Genomic DNA, 13,805 nt, shown 5'->3' on the forward strand with positions numbered 1-13,805 from the left:
GTCCCCAAGAAGGACGGGTTGATCTGGTTCTGCGTGGACTACCGGAAGCTCAACGCTGTCACAGTGTCCGACGCCTACCCGATGCCAAGGCCCGACGAGCTCCTGGACAAGCTGGGGGGAGCTCGCTACCTCACCACCCTGGACCTCACCAAGGGCTACTGGCAGGTGCCGCTAGACCAGGAGGCCAGACTGAAATCGGCTTTCATCACCCCGCTGGGGCTCTATGAGTTCCTGGTCCTGCCCTTCGGCCTCAAAGGGGCGCCGGCCGCCTTCCAGCATCTGGTGGACCAGTTGCTGAGGGGAATGGAGAACTGTGCCCTAGCGTACATAGATGACATCTGTATCTTCAGCCAGTCCTGGGAGGACCACGTGGCCCAGGTCAGCCAGGTACTGGATCGGCTGAGGGAGGCTGGGCTGACCGTAAAGGCTGGGAAGTGCAAGGTCGGGATGGCCGAAGTATCCTACCTGGGCCATAAGGTGGGGAGTGGCTGCTTGAAGCCAGAGCCGGCCAAGGTGGAGGCCATCAGAGACTGGCCTGTACCCCAGACCAAGAAGCAGGTCCAGGCTTTCATTGGGATGGCAGGGTACTACCGGAGGTTTGTGCCCAACTTCAGCTCCATCACTGCCCCGATCACAGAGCTGTGCAGGAAGGGGAGGCCAGACAGGGTGGTCTGGACGGAGCAGTGCCAGAGGGCTCTCTGTGCTCTGAAAGAAGCCCTGGTCAAGGCCTCAGTGTTGGTAAACCCAGACTTTGACAAGCCTTTTATCGTGTTTACCGACGCCTCAGACACCGGGCTGGGGGCGGTGCTGATGCAGGCGGATGAGAAAGGGGAACGCCACCCCATCGTGTACCTGAGCAGGAAGCTGCTGCCCCGGGAGCGGAGCTACGCGACCGTAGAGAGGGAATGCCTAGCCATGGTGTGGGCCCTGCAAAAGTTGCAGCCGTACCTGTTTGGCCGGCGTGTCACAGTGTACACCAACCACTGCCCCCTGACCTGGCTGCACCAGACGAAGGGGACCAACGCCAAGCTGCTGCGGTGGAGCCTGCTCCTGCAGGACTACGACATGGAGGTGATCCATGTCAAGGGGAGCGCCAACATCATCGCTGACGCGCTGTCCCGTAGCGAGGGGCCCGAACTTCCCTAGGTCATGAGCGGAGTGACCCTGCTCAGTTCACTCTCGGAGGGGGGAGAACTGTGACATAGTGGGGGGTACCTTGCTGGTTGCTAGGCTTGGGCTGTGAGTGACCCCCACTGGCTGCTGTCTGTACCACGGCCCAGCAGAGTAGCTGATGGGACAGGAAGGTAACCTGTTCTTCCAGTTACCTCCCAGGGGGTATGTCTACACTGCATCCCTAGTTCGAACTAGGGATGCAAATGGAGACAACCAAAGTAGTTAATGAAGCAGGGATTTAAATATCCCGCGCTCCATTAACATGATCTTGCCAGCGCGCTAGTTCGAATCACAGCTGATTCGAACCAGGAAGTGCGTGCCGGGACGCGTTAGTTCGGACTAAAGCCCTTGAGTAACATTAGTTTGGACTAAGGGCTTTAGTCCGAACTAACGCGTCCCGGCGCGCACTTCCTGGTTCGAATCAGCTGTGATTCGAACTAGCGCGCCGGCGAGATCATGTTAATGGAGCGCGGGATATTTAAATCCCCGCTTCATTAACTACTTCGGTTGTCTCCATTTGCATCCCTAGTTCGAACTAGGGATGCAATGTAGACGTACCCAGGGAGAGGAACAAAGGAAGGTAGAATGCCGCCCCTGGCTGGGGGGCAGGACTGGAAGGGACGGTCTTTAGTGTCGGTCTGGGAAGCATGGGAGAAGGGGCTAGGGAGGGGGCTGGGATTGTAGGGCCCAGCCACCCCCCATCTCAAGGGGGGCACTGAGGCCTCCTAGCCCCAGTTCCTGTAACCAGATTACATCTGTGCTGTATCCTGGAGAAGCAATAAACTCCCTCTATTCTACTGGCTGGTGGAGTCTGTTCGTGCCATTACGGGGGTGCAGGAGACGGGAAAAACCCGACGCACCGTCACACTGCGTACAGATGTGGTCGCCTCATCTCAAAAGAGACATATTGGCATTGGAAAAGATTCAGATAAGGGCAAAAAAAAATTATTAAGGGTTTGGAATGGGCCCCATATGGAGAGAGATTAAGAAGACTTGGACTTTTCAGCATAGAAAAGAGGAGACTAAGGGGGGATATGATAGAGGTCTGGTATGGAAAATGTGAATAAGGAAACATTATTTACTTATTCCCACAATACAAGAACTAGGGGTCACCAAATGAAATGAATAGGCAGCAGGTTTAAAACAAACAAAAGGAATTTTTTTCTTCACACAGCACACAGTCGACCTGTGGAACTCCTTGCCCGAGGGTGTTGTGAAGGCTAGAATTTTAACTGGGTTCAAAAAAGAGCTAGAGAGATTCACGGAGGTTAGATCAATCAATGCCTATTAGCCAGGATGGGTAGGAATGGTGTCCCTAGTCTCTGTTTCTGGAGGTGGATGACAGGGGAGGGATCACGTGAGGATTACCTGTTGTGTTCCCTCCCTCTGGGGCATCTGGCATTGGCCACTGTGGGCAGACAGGATACTGGGCTAGATGGACCTTTGGTCTGACCCAGTATGGCTGTTCTTACTAGGAGTTAGATCTTCAGGTTAAAGAATCTATAGAGGAGGGAGCCAGGCTAGGGGCAAAGACTTCTGTCTAAGTTAAGTTTTAGACTCTAGTGGTGGGGGACTAAATGTAACCTTGCCGGAAGACTGATCCATAAAAAAAAACAGGCCCCTGCAGGACAGGACTGACTATCAGCAGGGGGCACTAGGAGAGACCCAGCCCTACGGGGGCACTCCTATGGCGAGTCTTCATAGTGCTTCACAGGCAGGGGCCAGTTAAAATCATAGAATCCTAGGCCTGTAAGAGACCTTAGGGGGCATTGAGTTCAGCCCCCTGCCCAGCAGGACCAACCCCAATTTAATCATCCCAGCCAGGGCTTGGTCAAGCCAAAACTTAAACACCTCTAGGGATGGAGAGTCCACTACTTCCCTAGGTAACCCATCCCAGTGCTTCACCACCCTCCTAGTGAAATAGTTTTTCCTAATATCCAACCTAGACCTCTCCCACTGTAACTTGAGACCATTGCTCCTTGTTCTGCCACCTGTCACTACTGAGAACAGCCTCTCTCCATCCTCTTTGGAACCTCCCTTCAGGAAGTTGAAGGCTGCTATCAAATCCCCCCTCACTCTTCGCTTCTGCAGACTAAACAGACCCAAATCCCTCAGCCTCTCCTCGTAGGTCATGTGCTCCAGCCCCCTAATCATTTTGGTCGCCCTCCGCTGGACCCTCTCCAATGCGTCCACATCCTTTTTGTAGTGGGGGGCTGTGACGGGGCAAGGCAGCCCCGCACTGAACCTACAGGGCACAGCCAGGGTTACCTGGCTGCAGAGGCCCCTCCCCCACAGCCCTACCGAGCATGCCCAGGCTGCAGCAGGGCTATAAAAGCCTGGGCCAGGACTCAGTCATAGGGAGGCAGCTGAAGGAGAAGGACTGGAGAAGGGAGCTCTCCCTCAGCGGTTGCCAGGGACTCCAGGAGAGGCCGGAAGGAAGGCGGAGGCGAATTGGTGCAACCCAGAGACTGCCTGTTGAGAGGACGCCGGCCTGGAGATTGCAGCCAGCTGGGCAAGTCCAGGGGAAGGAAGCCCGGGGGTCCAGGTAGGAAGTGGCCCAGGGCAGGAGCAGGAGCCGCCGCTCCCGGCCCGAGAACCTCGGCGCGTTGCGGCTGGATGGCCCTGCCGAGAGAGTGACCCGGTACCTGGTCGCTCACAGGGCCCTGGGCTGGGACCCGGTGGAGTAGGGGGGGCCCGGGTCCCCCTACCTGGGGTGTGCCCCGCTACAACGACAACTGTGTTGTGGACTTGGCCTTGCTTAAAGGGCCAGCTATAAACTGTTTTTGTGGACTCAGGCCAGGGGGCCTTAGCCCTGCTTAAAGGGCCAACTGTAAACTGTGTGGACTCTGGCCAGGGGGCCTTAGCCCTGCTTAAAGGGCCAGCTGTAGACTGTTTCGGGGACTCAGGCCAGAGGGCCTTTGGCCTGGCTTAAAGGGCCAGGGAGAGACTGTATCACGAGGGGTCGGGGACCCAGGCGGGAGGGGCCCGCCACACGTGGTGGAGAATGTGGGCAATTTTTTTTTCCCCTGCGATGAGGGGAAGGTAGGGAAACCCATTAATTAAAAAAAAAAAAAAAAAAAAACCACCCTAGCAGGAGGATAGGAGATGGGGCGATTTAGAAAGAGGGAACGCCCCCAGACTTGTAACTATGGGCAGGTGTTGATGGCCGGGCAGAGGGCCCGGAGGGGGGATGAGGCCAAAATTACGGTATCCGTGCGGGTGAATGGAACACCCACCACGGCCCTAGTGGACTCTGGCTGTAGCCAAACCATTGTCCGGAGGGGGGTGGCAGTAGGAATGGACCAGCCGGGGCCCCCCGTGCAAATGATGTGTGTCCACGGAGATGTACGGTCCTACGACACGGCTTGGGTGAGGTTGGAAGATGGGCAGCGGGGGGCGCGCAGGCTGGTGGTGGTGGCGGCCCCGAAGGTGCCCTACCCGGTGATCTTGGGGCGGGACTGGCCAGGGTTTAAGGAACTACTACAAGAAGGGAGTGAGCTAAGGGAAAATATTGTCCGGGCACGACAAGCTTGTCGGGCCCCACTGAGCCCGCCCCTCGAGATAGCAGTGGGGGAAGGGACCCCACAGCACACTACATCGGGGGCCCCGGCGGCGGACGCAGGCAGTGCCCCTGCAGATGCCCCACCTATCCGCCTAGAGCTAGATGGGGACTTCCTGGTGGAGCAACGGAACGACCCCACACTCAGCCGGGCCTGGGAGCAAGCGGTGATGCGCCCGGAAGGGGAGGAGCCGGTTTCAGGCCAGCCCCAAGGACCCCGCTTTGAGGTACAACAGGACCGCCTCTACCGCCTAGTACGGGACCCTCAGACCCAGGATGAGATGCACCAGCTGTTAGTCCCATGCCGTTTCCGCCGGGGCCTGTTACAGTTGGCGCACGCGAACCCCTGGGCGGGCCATTTGGGCCGAGAGAAGACCCTACAGTGAGTGGCACGACGGTTCTTCTGGCCGGGAATCCACCATGAAGTGCGGGAGTACTGTGCCTCGTGCCCCGAGTGCCAGAGGGCCAACCCCGCCAACGTTCCCCGGGCCCCGCTGGTGCCACTACCTATAGTGGAGACACCCTTCGAACGCATCGGCCTAGACTTGGTGGGGCCCTTGGAAAGGAGCCAGACGGGGCATAAGTACATCCTAGTTGTGGTGGACTATGCTACGCGGTATCCGGAGGCCGTCCCGCTACGGACAACCACCGCCCGCGTCATTGCGGGGGAGTTGCTGGAAATATTCTCTTGGGTGGGTCTACCCCGGGAGATTCTTACAGACCAGGGGACAAACTTGACATCGCGACTCATGGCGGAGCTGTGTCGGTTGCTGAACATCCGTGCGCTCCGGACCTCGGTCTACCACCCGCAGACGGACGGATTGGTGGAGCGCTTCAACCGCACCTTGAAGTCAATGCTGCGCAAGTTTGTGGAGGACGATGCCCGCCATTGGGATAAGATGCTCCCAGCGCTGATGTTCGCAGTGCGCGAGGTGCCCCAAGCCTCTACTGGGTTCTCGCCCTTTGAGCTCCTATATGGACGACAACCCAGAGGGGTCCTAGACCTTGTCCGAGAGACCTGGGAAGAACAAGAGACCCCCGCCCGAGGCTCCGTACACTACATCTTGCGCTTGCGGGACCGGCTCCGGGAGCTAGGACATTTGGCCCAAAAGAATCTACGCCAAGCCCAGGAGACCCAGACCGCCCACTACAACCGAGGAGCCCGGACTCGGATCTTCCAGCCAGGAGACCGGGTATTACTGTTGCTTCCGTCCGCAGAATCCAAGCTGCTAGCAAAATGGCAAGGCCCATTTGAAGTGGTGAGACGGGTGGGCCCAGTAGACTACACCGTACGGCTGCCAGGGCGGAGGAAAGAGGTGAGGATATATCATGTGAACCTGCTCAAGGGGTGGAAGGAGCGAGAGGCCTTGATGATCACCCCGTACCCGATGGAACCAGAGTTGGGGCCAGCCGCCGAGGAGGATCCCCCATCCACCCGCCTGGACGTCAGTCCCGACCTTGAGACCAAGCAGCAGGAACAACTCCACCGGCTGCTGAGCAGCTTTCCCCAGGTCCTGTCGGCGAAGCCGGGCCAGACAAACCTGGCAAGCCACCATATAGCCACCGCCCCGGGGCAGAGGGTGCGTGACCATCATCGCCTGCTGCCCAGGAAGTTGTGGGACACGGTACGAAGGGAATTAGACCAGATGCTAGCTCTGGGCGTGGTAGAGGAGTCCCGAAGTGACTGGAGGAGCCCCATAGTGCTGGTGCCAAAAGCAGATGGGTCGGTCAGGTTTTGCGTAGACTTCAGGAAGGTAAATTCCATCTCCCGCTTCGATGCCTACCCGATGCCACGGGTGGATGAGCTGCTGGAGCGATTGGGGCACGCCAGAGTCATATCCACCCTCGATTTGACTAAAGGGTACTGGCAAATCCCCCTAACACTGGCGTCCCGAGAGAAAACGGCCTTCCCAACCCCGTTCGGACTCTTCCAGTTCACAACAATGCCTTTCGGCCTCCATGGGGCCGCAGCCACTTTCCAGAGGCTCATGAATAAAGTACTAAAGCCCCATGATGACTACGCAGCGGCATACATTGATGATATTGTGGTATATAGCCGGAGCTGGACAGAGCATCTTCAACATCTGTCCCAAGTGCTGCAGGCGTTAGCGGAGGCCGGCCTCACCGCCAACCCGGCCAAGTGCCACTGGGGCTATCCGGAAGTGAGCTATCTCGGCTATACGGTAGGAAAGGGGCAGCTCCGACCCCTGGTAGACAAAGTCCAGGCATTACAGGAGAGCCCTACGCCGACCACAAAAAGGCAAGTACGGCAGTTCCTGGGGCTGGCTGGATACTACCGCCGTTTTATACCTGACTTTGCGACCATCGCGGCACCCCTGACAGACCTCACGAAAAACCCCCGGGGGCGCCGCATAGAGTGGACCCCGGAGTGCGAAACTGCCTTCCGGACCTTGAAGAGGCGACTAGCGCAGGGGCCGGTGCTCGTCCAGCCGGACTTCGACAAACCGTTTGTATTGCAAACGGATGCCTCCCGAGTGGGCCTAGGGGCGGTATTATCCCAGGTGGTGGAGGGGGAAGAGCACCCTATCCTATATCTTAGCCGCAAGTTATTCCCGCGAGAGACTAAATACTCGACGATAGAGCAGGAGGCGCTGGCGGCGAAGTGGGCCATAGAGTCCCTTAGATATTATTTATTAGGGAGCCCGTTCACGTTAGTGACCGACCATGCCCCCCTAAGATGGCTCCATGTCATGAAAGACTCAAATGCACGGGTCATGCGTTGGTACCTAGCATTACAACCCTTTGCTTTTCAGGTAGTGCATCGGCCGGGAAAAGCACATACTAACGCAGATTTTTTTTCAAGGACGACTGAAGAGGGGTCGGCCGAAACCCCGTCGCCGACCCTCTTAAGGGGGAGGGTGTGTGACGGGGCGAGGCAGCCCCGCACTGAACCTGCAGGGCCCAGCCAGGGTTACCTGGCTGCAGAGGCCCCTCCCCCACAGCCCTACCGAGCATGCCCAGGCTGCAGCAGGGCTATAAAAGCCTGGGCCAGGACTCAGTCATAGGGAGGCAGCTGAAGGAGAAGGACTGGAGAAGGGAGCTCTCCCTCAGCGGTTGCCAGGGACTCCAGGAGAGGCCGGAAGGAAGGCGGAGGCGAATTGGTGCAACCCAGAGACTGCCTGCTGAGAGGACGCCGGCCTGGAGATTGCAGCCAGCTGGGCAAGTCCAGGGGAAGGAAGCCCGGGGGTCCAGGTAGGAAGTGGCCCAGGGCAGGAGCAGGAGCCGCCGCTCCCGGCCCGAGAACCTCGGCGCGTTGCGGCTGGAATGCCCCGCCGAGAGAGTGACCCGGTACCTGGTCGCTCACAGGGCCCTGGGCTGGGACCCGGTGGAGTAGGGGGGGCCCGGGTCCCCCTACCTGGGGTGTGCCCCGCTACAACGACAACTGTGTTGTGGACTTGGCCTTGCTTAAAGGGCCAGCTATAAACTGTTTTTGTGGACTCAGGCCAGGGGGCCTTAAAGCCCTGCTTAAAGGGCCAACTGTAGACTGTTTCGGGGACTCAGGCCAGAGGGCCTTTGGCCTGGCTTAAAGGGCCAGGGAGAGACTGTATCACGAGGGGTCGGGGACCCAGGCGGGAGGGGCCCAGAACTGGACACAATATTCCAGATGTGGCCTCACCAGAGTCAAATAAAGGGCAATAATCACTTCTCTGGATCTGCTGGCAATGCTCCTCCTTATGCACCCGAATATGCCATTAGCCTTCTTGGCTACAAGGGCCCCCTGTTGACTCATATCCAGCTTCTCATCCACTGTAACCCCCAGGTCCTTTTCTGAAGAACTGCTACTTAGCCAGTCAGTCCCCAGCATTTCTTGGGGTTTGCTGTGAGCCCTGCTTCTCTCAGTACCTGCAGAACGGTTGCTACGTGGGTCAAGTGTGACCTCCAGTCTTCACTAAAAATGACCACGTCATCTAGATAGGCCGCTGAGAATTGTCCACAATGTCGCAGCACCTGGTCCATTAGGCGCTGGAAAGTGGCTGGTGCCCCATGGAGTCTGAAGGGCATGGTCACGAACTGAAAGAGTCCTAGTGGGGTGGCAAAGGCTGTCTTCTCTCCCTAGTCCTCTGTAAGGGGTATTTGCCAATAGCCTTTAGTTAAGTCTAATGTGGTAATATATATTGTGCTTTTCCAAGCTGGTCCGAGAGTTTCTCAACCCGTGGCATGGGATATGCATCAAACAGTGAGACTGCATTCACCGCTCTGAAGTTGACACAGAAACAGATCGTGCCGTCGGGTTTCGGTTCAAGGACCACTGGACTGCACCAAGGGGCTTTGGGATTCTTCAATAACCCCCAAATCTAACATGGCCCGAACCTCCTGTTCTAGGGCTCCTCGGAGCTTTTCGGGAACTCAATAGGTCCTGTGTTGGGGTTTAGCTACCTGAGTTGTCTATATCTGGTGTGCCACCAGATGGGTTCACCCTGGTAGTGAGGAAGAGATCTTTGAAGTGTTCCAATAGGTTCCTGGCCTGCCATCGCAACCACAGAGGTAGACAGTCTGTGATAGGTACGTCAGCAGGGCCTGCTGGGGGTTGCACTTCTGGCCCTAAATCCTCTGGTACTTCTTGGGGGTCTACGAACAGGGCCTCTTGTGCTCTCCAGGGTTTTAACAGATTCACGTGAAAAATCTGTTTCTCCTTTTTCTTGTCGGGACAACGGATTTCATAGTCCACCTCTCCCACTTGGCGTATAACTTCATAAGGGCCCTGCCATTTGGCCAAGAGTTTACTCTCAGAGCTGAGTAGCAGCAGCAAGACCCGGTCTCCCGGCTGACAGCACCTTTCGCGAGCCCCTTTATTATAATGGCGAGCCTGGGTTTGTTGGGCTTTCTCTAGGTTTTCTTGGGCAAATCTGGTCACGTGGCCCAGCTGCTCCCGCATTTCCATCACGTACTGAACTACATTTTGAGACTGGGAGGCTTGGTCTTTCCAAGTCTCTGAGTAAATCCAATATCCCTCTAGGTCACCGACCATATAACAGCTCAAAGGGTGAAAAACCTGTTGAGGCTTGGGGTACCTACCGCACTGCAAACATCAAATATGGCAGTAGTTGGTCCCAATTACGAGAGTCCATATCCACAAGTTTTCTCAGCATGCTCTTTGGGGTCCGATTCAACCTCTCCACTAGGCCGTCCGTTTGAAGATGGTAAACCAAAGTTCGAAGGGGTTTTACTTTGAGGAGTGCCCAGACCTCTTGACAGTCAAGACATAAAATTAGTCCCTTGGTCAGTCAGGATTTCGGTGGGAGAGACCGACAATCAACACCAGCAGCAACAACAGCAGACGGCCCTCCTTCAGCAATTGGCCGCCCAGCACCGAGAACAGCAGGCCCAACTGCTGCATGACGTAACCGAACAGTTCCGGGCGCAACAGGATCACTGGGTGAGGCAGTGGGAGAATGCGGGGTGGGGGCCGGCCCCGGTGGCCGCAGGGGAAGGGGCGGAAGGCGGGGCCTTAGCCCAGCTCCCCGTAAGGCTGACTAAAATGGGCCCCGCCGATGACCCCGAGGCTTTTTTGGTCACTTTCGAGAGGGTAGCCACAGCCGCCCGGTGGCCAGAGCAACATTGGGCCACGCTGCTAGCTCCGTACCTCACGGGCCCAGCTCAGCTGGCCTATCGGAGTCTAGATCCGCGAGATGCCCTACATTATTTTAAAGTAAAGGAGGCAATCCTGGACCAGTTAGGGGTCACACCAGAGACATACAGACAGCGGTTCCGGCAGGAAAAGTACGACCCGGGGGCCCGCCCGCGAGCCGTGGCCCAGCGGCTCAGAGAGGCGGGTTGGCGCTGGCTAGAGCCAGAACAGCAATCAGGGCCCCAGGTAGCGGAGAAGGTGGTTCTGGAACAATTCATACACATCCTGCCGGGGGAAGGGCAGCGATGGGTGAGGCGGCATCACCCCACATCGCTAGCCGACGCGGTAACCCTGATGGAGGACTACATGTCAGCCGAGGGAGGCGGGGAAGGAACCGGGTCCCGGAGGGAGCACCCTGGGGGAGCATCAAGGGAGACCCGACCCCCACCCCCGGCAAGGGGAGGCACGGAGCCAGGCCGCCCCTCCCAGTCCCAATCGCACCGGGGCCAGACGCTTAGCACCGGTGTGGAGCAGGCCCACGAGGGAAGACCCTACTCCCCGTCCAGCGGCCCTGGAGGAGCGGAAGACCAACCCCCCCCCAGCACGGAGCCCTGGGGGAGCGTGCTATCAATGCGGCCAAGAGGGACATTTCAAACGTGACTGCCCATTGATGGACTGCTCCTTTACTCAGGTAATGACGGGGCAGAGCGGGTCGGGGCCACAGGCCGCGGGGAGGATACTGCGAGAGGTGGAAGTGGAGGGCCAGGTAGTCACCGCCCTTGTGGACTCAGGATGTTGCCAGACCCTGGTCCGGGCTGACCTAGTCGCCCCCGGGGGACCCCGGGGACCCCCCGTGTTCGTCCAATGTGTACATGGGCGGGTCGAACCATACCCCATGGCCTGGGTGCACCTAAGGGATGGAGGCTCGGAAGGGTGGGCCTACGTCGCCCTTGTCCCGGGGTTGGTATACCCCGTGCTCCTTGGAAGAGACTGGAGCGGGTTCAGGCAGGCCCTCCGTGAGTGGCAGGGGGACAAGGCAGCCTTGGCCGTGGAAGACGCAGGACCCCCAATGGGGGAAATGGGAGCCAGACCAGGGGAGGACCCGGCCGGGACGGAAGGGGAGTGGTCCCCCGACTTCATACGGGAGCAGAGGGAGGACCCCCTTTTGCAACGGGCTTGGGAAAACGCGGTTACGGGAGCGGAGGGGGAAGGGATTTATCCCCACTTCGAGATCCAGGATGATCGCCTCTATAGGATCACTGAAGGACGAGAGAACGGAGAGGTGGTCACGCAGCTGGTCGTGCTGAGGATACACCATAGGCGGCTGATGGACCTTGCTCACAGCAACCCCTGGGGCGGGCACCTGGGGTATGAGAAAACGGTGCAACGCCTGTTGCAGAGGTTTTACTGGCCTGGCATATACCGGGCGGCCAAAGACTTTTGTGAGTCTTGCCCGGAATGCCAGAAGATGGGACCAGGGCGGGTGGCCAAAGCACCGCTGGTCCCAATGCCAGTAATAGTCCCATTCCAAAGGATAGCTATGGACCTAGTAGGTCCCTTGGAACGGACAAAGAACCGGTACCAGTATATCCTCGTGGTAGTGGACTATGCGACTCGCTACCCCGAGGCAGTACCACTCGAACGCAACCGCCCCCACGCTCGCGAACGAATTGATTAAAATCTTTTCACGAATAGGCATACCTAAGGAAATCCTCACAGACCAGGGGACAAACTTCACCTCGACACTTATGAAGGAACTGTGCCGCCTGCTGCGGGTAAGGACTTTGAGGACCTCGGTCTACCACCCCCAAACAGACGGGCTCGTGGAGAGGTTTACCCGAACGCTCAAGGGGATGCTCTGGAAATTCGTGGAGGAGGAGCCTAAAGAATGGGACCGAGCCCTGCCGGCGCTACTGTTCGCAGTGAGAGAAGTGCCCCAAGCCTCTACGGGATTCTCACCATTTGAACTCCTGTACGGTAGACAACCCAGAGGGATTCTAGATATAGTGAGGGGGGCTTGGGAGGAGCAGGAGACCCGGGTGCAAGGGGCAGTGCAGTACATCCTGAGGCTCAGGGAAAGGCTACGCCAGGTAGGGGAATTTGCCAAGCGTAATCTGGAGGAGGCACAGGAGAGGCAGGCCCGTCACTATAACCAAAACGCCTGGTTACACACCTTTCAGCCCAGGGATAGGGTCCTCCTCCTGTTGCCAGAACAGTCCTCTAAACTGTTAGCCAGTTGGCAGGGCCCCTTCGAGGTGATCAAGAGGGTCGGAGAGGTGAACTATGAGATTAGGATGCCCGGGAAACAGAAGGCAACCAATATTTACCATGTTAACCTACTAAAGGCATGGCGATCCCGGGAGGCCCTGGCGGGGTGGGCCTCGGAACAGAGGGAGGAAGGGGTGGTCACCGGGCCCCACCTAGGCCCGGACCTCGTACCAGGGCAGAGCAGGGGACTTCAGGAAACCCTGCAGAGGTTTTCACGGGTCTTGACGGAGACACCGGGTCGGACCAACTTGATCCAACACCCGATCGTGACCGAACCCGGCTGCCCCGTAAGAGAGCCAGTCAGGCCGCTGCCCAGGAAGCTGTGGGGGACGGTACGCGACGAATTGGACAAAATGCTGCAATGGGGAGTGATCGAGGAATCCCACAGCGCGTGGAGGAGCCCCATTGTGCTGGTCCCCAAGAGCAATGGCACCATCCGGTTCTGCATCGATTTCAGGAAGGTCAACGCAGTGTCCGTGTTTGATGCTTACCCGATGCCGAGGATAGACGAATTGCTGGAACGACTGGGGGACGCCCGATACTTGTCTACCATTGACCTGTCGAAGGGATATTGGCAAATCCCACTGAGGGAGGAGGCCCGCGAGAAGACCGCGTTCTCCACGCCGTTTGGCCTGTATCAATTTAAGCGGATGCCCTTCGGCCTCCATGGGGCCGCCGCCACATTCCAGAGGTTGATGGACCAAGTACTCCGACCCCACGGGACGTACGCGGCAGCATATATCGATGATATAATTATCTTTAGCGCAACATGGGCCGAGCACCTGCAGCAGATAGAAGCGGTGTTATCCTCGTTACAAGAGGCCGGGCTTACCGCTAACCCCGCGAAGTGTCATTTCGGCCAACGAGAGGTTTCATACTTAAGGTACACAGTGGGGGGAGGACGGATACGGCCCCAAATCGGGAAAATGGAGGCCCTACGAAACTATCCCGCCCCAACCACGAAGCGCCAGGTCCGGCAGTTTCTGGGGCTTGCCAGTTATTATAGGCGTTTCGTGCCAGATTTTGCAACCTTGGCGGCCCCGCTGACGGATCTGACCAGAAACGTGGCCCCCAAAAGGGTGCGGTGGAACCCCGAGTGTGCCCAGGCCTTTGAAACTCTAAAGCAGCGGCTGACCCAGGCCCTCGTGCTGGCACAGCCCGATTTTTCTCGCCCCTTTATTTTGCAAACAGACGCCTCCGAGCGCGGGCTCGGTG

Source organism: Pelodiscus sinensis, chromosome W (genome assembly GCF_052426305.1).
Source record: "Pelodiscus sinensis isolate ZL-2025 chromosome W, ASM5242630v1, whole genome shotgun sequence".
Classification (NCBI taxonomy): Eukaryota; Metazoa; Chordata; order Testudines; family Trionychidae; genus Pelodiscus; species Pelodiscus sinensis.